General features: G+C 36.1%; 1 pseudogene; it reads right to left on the minus strand.

The window, feature by feature from the left end:
* Positions 1-1,707: 1,707 nt before the first annotated feature.
* LOC107006514 lies at positions 1,708-2,993 on the minus strand (annotated as a pseudogene).
* Between the last annotated feature and the right edge of the window lie 6,739 nt (positions 2,994-9,732).

Here is a 9,732-nt window from a genome sequence, read left to right on the forward strand (position 1 = left end):
CTTCTAATTTTCTTCAAATTCTAAAACTTGTTGAACAATTCCTACTCACAAAACTCAGATTGTAAACAGGACTCTTAAATACAATCTTACAATTTTTCCTCACAAATTGCAACACCCCCGATAAATCTCAAAACTCTCTCAAACCTCTTGGTCGTGTTTTGATCTTCTCTCTATGTAAGTGCACAATTTTTTCTGATGCAAATAGCTCCCTATTTATAGATCAGAACTTCAACAACTCCTTGTATAATTCAACTTGTATTTGCCTTCTACAAATCCTTGTTGACTTCTACTTGGACTCCTTTTCTACAGAATTTCCTTAAATAAATAAGAAAGCACAATTTCCTTAAATAAATAAGAAAACACAATTTCCTTATTAGATTTTCTTAAATAGGAATAAGTTTTCCTTCTTTCACTTGGGTTTGAACTCCTTTATAAAAGGAACCTTTTTGTACTGGTTTCTTGTCGAAAAAATAATAATTTCGCTACTTTATAACTTCTAAATTCACGTGGTTGACGTTCTCCTTATCCAAGTCGGATTTGTTCTGTAAGGAACACGTATGTACAACCTGTTTCTTTCATATGTTCCTGTATTTGTTAATTATCAAAATCTTTATCATTCTAACAAATTTCTCCTTTTTGATGATGACAATTATACATTTCGAACACAGCAAATAAGACACACATCTTCCTTCTTTTGCCATTTTACTACTACAACTCCTTAACTTTGCCATACTTCAAAACAACAACACTTTAACAACATGTTTTGCACACGCGGCCCCCCACTTCAACCTTTTCTTTCCATCCTAAAAATTGAACGACTCTCACCCCCTCAGCCGCAATTCTTTCTTTTCTCTTTTCTCCATTTCATCTCCCTTACCAAAGTTTGATACAACATCTCAACCCGCATTTCTATAATTATTATTCGGTTGATTTTTTATAGAGAGGCATGAGTTTACTTTGATTACTCTAAGGTGTTATCACGGAGGTGTGTTAGATTTAAGTAGTGGGCAACCAATATAAAAAATGGTGGGGGTGTACATGACCGGGTTGGTTCGAGTTTTTCAAATATCAAACCAAACCATATGTGTTAGATTTTCTGAATTTATAAACCAAACCAAACTAATAAAACTCGGGTTTTCCAACTTAAGGATTTTAGGGTTTTCCAGTAAAGTATTCATACAAACATATAATTTACTTGTACACCAAATATTTCTTTAGTCCCACCAAAATGCAACTATCTAAATTGTTTCTTAATAAAGTAACAGGATTGATTTTTTTCCAACATAAAATAAATGTGAAATAAACAACTCAACCATCAGATGTTACACCTAAGATGTCAATAAAGAGCATCAGTTTGTTATAAAGCATATATTTGTTTCTATAGTCAGAAAGATAATCCCAGAATTAGGACACTTAATCTTGTGCTAAAATATTGATGCTTCTTTGGATGCAGAGATATCTTAAATGCATGTATACACATGTAGTCCTTTCTTTGTTCGATCCGTCCCATCTAAGTCTCAGCTTAAAAATTCAATGTAATACACAAATGGCTTAAAATCCTCAGACGTATAACTCAATATCAGTTATCCTCCATCGTGTTTCATGCTGGTACGTACAAAAAGAATGTAGTGCAAAACTTAACATCTTTGTCGAGTAAAAATACCTATAATATTCAAGTTGGTGGAACCAAAATCTGGAAATGACTGACTAAGCAGCTGCTGCTTCCTCCTTTTTGGCAAGCTGGTTTTGAATGTGTTTAGGGACAACGTCAAATTTGGCTAACATACGATGCACGACCCATTGTCTCCAAAGCTGTTGATCTGACCTCTCCTTGAATTAAGGTCACTAATCACATCTCCTAGATGTTGTTCTGGTGTTACTACTTCAACCTTCATTATGGGTTCTAACAAAGGATTGCCAAAACACTTGAATATAATCCACATCATGGTAAGAGCCATGTACTAACACATGCACAAACATCAACAACTAGAAAGCCTGCCAGTACCCCATTACTCATATATTCTTCTAATCCCTTCATAACACCTAGAATATATTCTTAATTTTGGCACTGCACCTCCGTTGTTTTCACTCTTGAATTCATATCCATCGCCTGCTTCCATAGATTCAAACCTTGCTGTGATATCAGCAAATTGTCCTGAATCACCAGACTGCTTCTTGTGCAAGTATTTCACTTCTGTGTTCCTGGAAATGCTCTCACGGTAGTTTACTTGTGGAGCTCCAACATCAGGTTCACAAGTAAGTAGCGGTATCTCTCCATAACATCATCATCCAATTAAATTACAGTCTCGCTCATCAGTGCCCTACACTCCTCAGCTAACTCTTGAAGATCAGCAGAAATGTCCTCAAACGAAAACTTTGCCCCTAATTCCTCTCCGGACCAAACAATATCTTTCATCATCAAAAGATCAACAAATCCTTTGAATGGGTTCTTTGCACCAATTGGAATATGAATTACAAGTGGTTTAGCACCCAAGTTTGTTACTATCATGTCGCTTGTTCAGAAGAAATTAGCCCCAAGACTAAACATATCTTTGGGACTCCATACTTACCAGCTTGTCTTCAAACAGTTTCTGATTGAGTTTCCACACCAGCGACATTGTCAAACAAGCATATGGCACCATCTAAAACCCTAAGGGCACGCTCTACTTCAATAGTGAAGTCCACGTGACCAGGATTACCAATAACGTGGTATTAGCAGCAGAAGTAATTGTGATCCCCCTCTGTTGGCTCTCTTGGTCCATCCAGTCCATTGTAGCACTTCACCAATTTTATAGTTTCTGCCAGTATAGTAAAGGACACGTTCAATTGTAGTTGTCTTCCCTGCATCTATATGAGCCATAATTCCTATATTCAAATGGTCCTTCAAAGGCACTGTTCTCATCTTCAGCAGCAGCCATAGCAATTAGAGAAAGTCCATTCTTTCTTGTTTTGTGAGATAATCCTAAGCTTTTAGAACCATTAACAGACAACATTACATGGAAGCAGAAGCAAGTCACTGTACTGTAACACATAAATTCCTCCTAGAAAAAGTAACTTGGTTAGAAACGGGTACGACTCTTTGAGACCCATTAAACCAGGGACTTGGTCCCTGGCAGAGTGCTCTCGTCTAGATCTATAATGGGGTACAACTGCAAAGCTGTCGCGTCAGAGGTTGGTGAGGCGTACTACAATAATCAGAATGAACGAAATTGTTTGTCCAGCGGTCAATAACTCTTTATGGTTGATTTAGTCAACATGACAAATAACAAATTAATTCATTCATTCAAAAAGAGAGAGAGTCAACACGTCTTCTCAAGAACTTACGAAGAAAAAATTGCAAGGGACCTGGTACCTTCAAGACTGTGTATGGGAAAGACGACTAAACAGCCGGCTAGAAAGCTGTCACCTCTGATGTGGTAGGTGCATAACTTTTCTGAACAACAGACTTTCAACCAATGGGCGGTTCCAAGGAGTTATGTTGATTTTATATAGTCTCTCCTCTAAAAACACAACTCAAGATTTGGCAAACAAAATTCACAAGCTTAAAAAGACAACCATCTTCAAGGAAGAACTCAAGCACAATAACACCTACAGAAAGGACCTGATCAATTGAAGGAGTACTTTCTGTACTTGCTTTTGTTCTTGATTATTTGTTTTTGTGCTTAACTTGAAGGATTTATTTCACTTGTGTTAGAAACGTTTCAAAACTGGTGTGAATCTTTGTAAGAATATAGTTATGTGTAACTCTGTATCTTACCATAAAAGTCAACATTAATTGTTGAGGATTAGTGTAGTGGGCATTGTTGTATTTGCTTATGCTCGGTTAAGTAATCGTCGCATTACTTAGTTTAGGAGATTAGGAGGTTTCCACGTAAAACACTTGTGCAAATCTTACTTTCAGCTAATTACTTTCTTCATATATTTTAGTTACCGTTCTTGATGAAGAAGGGACTTGGTCCCTGACTGATAGTGGACGTATACACTCTTACAAGTGGTATCAGAGCTTAACTTTTCTATTCGGGGAACACTAAGAAAAGAAAAGATCCTGAAGAAATGAATGCTCCACCAAGATAGCAAGAAGGCCGGTCTCCAATGAAGCCAACTCTATTTGATGATCAGTACAAAGAGTGGTGGAAAAAAAGCATGTTTGACTTTATAATAGATGAAGATTGTGAGCCGTGGGATGTTATTTGTTATGGTCCCTATATGCCAACTATAGAAGTAAAATAAGGGATGTTACAAGGGCCATTCTGAAAACCCGACGACAATACAATAACTTTTATAAAAGGGAAATTGAGAAAACTCACAACGCTAGGAATGTCTTAATATGTGGAACCGGAGAGAATGTATATGATTTGATTTCTTTGTGCGAATCAGCCAAAGAAATTTGGGATTTTGCTGAGAACTTCCTATGAGGGCATTGAGGAAACAAGGAAATCTAAACTAGATTTCTTTACTGTAAGATCCCCAAAAATGAACTAAGGTATCTAGAGTCTCACATGTGACTTAAAGGTTTAATAACAATTTAATAAAGTGTTTTACATCTCATATAGTTGATTTTAAGTGGTGTGGAGGTCAAACGTCCAAGAACGATCAAGGCGTTCGAAAGGTAGTCTTTAGGTGTGCTATTGTGTTCTAGTGTGCCTTAATATGTTTAATGGATTGTTTGGTGCCTAAAATGATAAGATAGGACCTTAACTTGTATATGATCATAATTAATGTCAAAAAATTTGGGCACGACTCCCCAATGACCACCCAAAAAGTCCTTGAGGAGGACCCAAAAGTAGGCAGTACACTGCCTTGGCAGTGCCAATCAAATACCAAGAAAACGATGCCCTTACTATGACCTATGCTCCGTCAATTGGAGGTATTTCTCCATACTTATACGTGGGATATCATCCACCAATTAATGAGTCCCTGTCACAAACGACGGATGTGCAGGATGGTGCCGTCATTGTACCAACGATCCGTTGCTGCCTTCCGTAGTTAGGACCTGCAATCTGTCTCCTACACGCTGCCAAGTAAAGGGTGAATTGGGAAATTCACCCCTACTTACAAGTAGAGTCTAGGCGGTTATTTTGTCTATTTTTGGGTATATTAAGTTAGTTAAAAATATCAAAACCACATTCCCAATTCATTCTTCAAAATTAGACTTCCCTTCTCAAAAGAAACTCTCTGTAGAAACCTCCATTGGAGATCAAGCTCAAGAACATCCTAGGTGATGGATTCTCATGTTTTCTTCTTCATGTTTTCATGGTCTTGTGATGTATTGAGGTATGACATTTTTTTCATCCTTCGTTAATCTTCTATTTAAGGAGTTCACTCAAAGGTTTTTCAATGAGATTTCATGATCCAAATTCCTAACTTTCCATCTAGCCATGGGTTCGTTGTCAAATTGATTTCAAAAGCGTTCTCATGATGAATTTATGATTAGATACTATTTTTATGGTGAATTTCAATACGATTACATGAACAACTCATGATTCTCCTATTTTGTCAAATTGGCCTATAATGTAGGTCTTGCGATGTTGTGTAGATGTCAATGAGATTATGATTCAATTATGTTATATTGTCTATTGGTACTGTTATCTATATTAATTGAAGGTGAATTTTTGGGAATTGATTAATAATGATCAAAGCTTGGATAATTGGTAAGATGACCTAATCTCTAGCCTATGGTAGTTAGATTGACATTGTGTGGTATGGTTTACTTATGATGGCGGTGTTTACTTTCTTAATATTCTCTACATGTTATGTTCATGGCCTTGAAGTCAAATTGATGTATTGTTAAGTGTGGTTATGATGATAACACATGTGAAGTTATATGCCTAGTCTTATATTCTAGTTTATGATCTAGGATGTATTGATAGTGATATGAGCATGTGAATGAAGATGTTGGGGTTATGAGAGGTCCTTATGGTTAACATTGATGAAGTAATATTGATGAAAGACCCCCTACCTATGTGCCTTAATATGTTTGTGTGGTATTATATGCATGAGTAGGAGTCTTCTATGTAAAGATTAAATATGTTCTTGTTCTCCTATGATGTAATGTGAGTGCGTGTAGTCTATAGTCCTTGATACTTTATATGTGTGTGACATAATACTTGAGAGATGTTGTACATGTGTTGTGGTCGTTGGAGGGTGGCTTCCTCATCACCATGTTGTTGCCATTATATGATTAGGTTGGCCACTGTACACAAACTTCATGCATGACCACAAGGGTAATATGTCCATGAAAGTATTCTTAACTAGGATGACTTGATAGGTGGGCTAGTGTAGGTAGGGGTAGGGGACTTTACCTATACATTACACATGTGTACCTTGATAGGACAGTTCCTAGGGAAAGTCTCTATGGATATAAGTATGAATGCAAGACTAAGCTATGAACATATTGAATATGAGATGATGATAAATGAATGATTGTAAGGGATTAGAAGTGATATCTTATGCATATTAATGTTATGTTATGAAGGAAGTCTATGAATAATTAAGTATGATCATGTAGTGTCTAAATGTGTTCATGTGAAAGGTTTTCTCATATATTTACACATACACACACGTGGATGAATGAATGAAGCTTATTATGATAATCTAGTAAAATAGGGTCTTTTGAATGGTATTGCTCAATTGTACTCTAAACTAGACTACGCTAGGATTATGCTACGTCCATGTAAAATGATATTCTCTTATGATTTAGGTGTTGATGAAAGGAAATTCTCATCATTAACCTAGGAACTATGCATATGAGGGGTTAAATCTCCTAAAGCCTATTTTTATGAAGTAATGTTGGGAACTTAGCTTAGCACCGAGTGAACATGACAATGAGAGGTTCCCCTTCCTAAAAAGAAAGGCATGTTCACCCTTTGGTTTCTTATGAGATGGAAACTACAATGCTAATTGGCATAAAAAGAGTTTCAATATACATCTCATAGTTCCTTAAATATGTTGCCCCCATAGGACCTAGCAAGTGTTTCCACCTAATATGCTAGCATGATGTTAATATTCTACCTTGGCAAGTAAAGCACCTCCTTTCAGTGTGGGGTTCCATGACACCAAATTCTATGTTTAGCTCACATGGTCTTAATGTCGGTTAAGGCTAGAGTTCCTCTAAAGTAAAATGGAAAATGGTAGTAACATGATGAACATTAACTAGGATCACCTAAGGGAAGTTGCTTAGTGTAGGTGAGGGTATGAGACTTTACCTATGCATTGCACAAGTAGCTCTTGAAGGGAGTTCTATATGTTTATGTATGTGTATATGTCTATTATGCATGACTTTGTTGTACTGACCTACTTTTGTAATGATATTATGATGTTGGTCTTATTGACTAAATAATGAAGGTCTTACTTGATATGCATGTAGTTGACTAAACTTGTCTCTTTGATATATGAAGTAAATAATAAGTGCTTCTGGTCTCTTTGGGGATTTACTTAGTATGTGTGAGGTTATGAGGCTTCACATGTACATTGCACTAGTAGGCTTAGATTGGTTTATGAGTAAGGTTTAATGATGTGTTAATTAAATGAAGTGCAAATATGCATTAGTTGACTATGGCCTTATTATGATGATATTGGTAGTATTGACTTGCATGTTGTCTTGAATTGAGTATAAAGAATAAATGGGTCAAGGTAATGATGTTATTAGTCTTATACGAGGTTTATGAATTATGTTGGGTTATATGTAATGTATATGTTCTAAGATAGGTTATGCTTTTATGAATGTGTATGTTTGAGTTAATGAATTTTTAATGAATGTTCACCTTGGTGACCTTAAGGTGATGCTTGAGTGTGGATGGTGGAATGAGACACTATTCATGCATTGCACCAAGTATTACTTGAGGGTTACTTTGGGGTAAAAGAGTTAAGGTAAAAGAAAGAGAATGTTATGAAAATGATTAATGTGCCTTAAACGCATGGATTCATATGAAGTAATTTCTTTTGTACATGTCTATATGAAGTATGTGAACTATGTGATGTTTATTGTGATAATGTTTATGAAGTTTTACTAAAATACATGATGCATGGTTTCTAACTAGATGTCCTCTTTAAATGCATCTTTTTGCATGGTTGTCATGCTTAGTGCATTCTTGTATTAATACCATTCTTCTTAATATTTTTACACAAAGTGTAGGTGGTGATAGCTAGAGGATGTCTCCTAAGTGAAGAGCTAGGATTGATCTCCATAGTTCAAAGAAAGGGATCCTTATGATTTCAAGGACTTTCTATGTCAAGATCCTATTTAAAGTACATGTAATAGCTTAGATATTATTTTATGTTGTTAAGGGTCGTGTCCCTATTCTACTCTATTGATGTTGATTCTAAGATGAAAAAAGATACTTAGATTCTAAACATGTAATTATGATATTTTGTATATATGAAGTGATGTTCTAGCATATAATGTGCTATGAAAAGTTTTAAATTTTCCGCTAAATTTCTATGTCTATGCGATGCATGATGACTATGGGCTTGTATAAGACCTTTGAGAGGTCAAGTATGCCATGTTTCTTCTAGGGGGTGCTCCCCGGTCGTTACAAATATGGTATCAGAGCATGAGGTTATAAAAAGTAGTTTTAGGGTCCAAAGTCTCATATTGCCACGTCTAGTGGAGTCTTGTTCATTGATGGTGAGTCGCGACACATGTATGAGCAAGAGGCTATATGACGATAGAGTTTCACTTTCTTCACTACTCTTGTGTCGTGCCATATAAATTAACGCTATATGATCTCTCTCTTATTTTTCCTTATCCGGTGGTCTTTTAGATGTGAATGCTTGGATGGGATGATGTCTTAAAGCTTAAGGGATAAAAGGTGAGTTTTGATGCTTACTATATTTTAATGGCTTGATGAGTATATGTGAAGGTGGATTTGGTTATATTTTGATGTGATGCCATTTATGGCTATGTGTGTGATCTATAAGGAATGAGATGTTATGTTGAGAAGTTATGATTATGATATGGTTATAGCTTGTTAATAGTTGTTATGGTTGAATGGAGTTTCCTTTGGAATGATAAGTTGCCTTCTGGTTATGTATGATGATAGTATGATGTGATGGTATAGCTTGAAATGCTTTGGAGAAATATGGGGAATAGTGAAAGGTGAATGTTGCCCTTAGTATAGGTGTAATGCTCCATAGTTATCCTTGTGTGGATTGGAGTCTTTGGTATAAGCTTGCTCCTAAGGAGGGAAGATGGGTGTTGAACCTTGTAAGGTGATTGTGAAGCATGCTAGTAAATGGGAGAATCCTTATGACTAGTTGGTTAGTTCCCTTATGAACCTAGTCTAAGAGTCGGAAAAAGGGAATGAAGGGTTTTATTCCATAAGTTGGGATTATGATTTGCCCTAAAGTTGACTTAGAGGGATGTATGTACACCTTAGTCCATAGGGACAAGAAGAGAATTTTTGTTGACCAACTTTAAGTGGTTAGTTGTCTTTTAAGCTTTGATTGAAAATATGGTCATCCTAAAGAAAGTTCTTATATAGTACTTAGGCATGATTGGTTAGAATCTGGAATTTCTATAGTCCTAAGTTGGAGGGATAAGTCTCTATAGGCTATACATGAACTACCTTAGGTGATGACCCTTGTAGGCTTGAATCCGGAACTACTTACCTTTTTAAGACTTGCTGGTAGAATGTGATGAACTATGAAGTTACCCTTGGTATGCATGGTATAGTTAAGGCCTCATGTGGTTGGGTATCATGACCTAACTTGATGATTATGAGTCGTTTAGGT

This window comes from Solanum pennellii, chromosome 12 (assembly GCF_001406875.1).
Source record: "Solanum pennellii chromosome 12, SPENNV200".
In the NCBI taxonomy this organism is placed as follows: Eukaryota; Viridiplantae; Streptophyta; class Magnoliopsida; order Solanales; family Solanaceae; genus Solanum; species Solanum pennellii.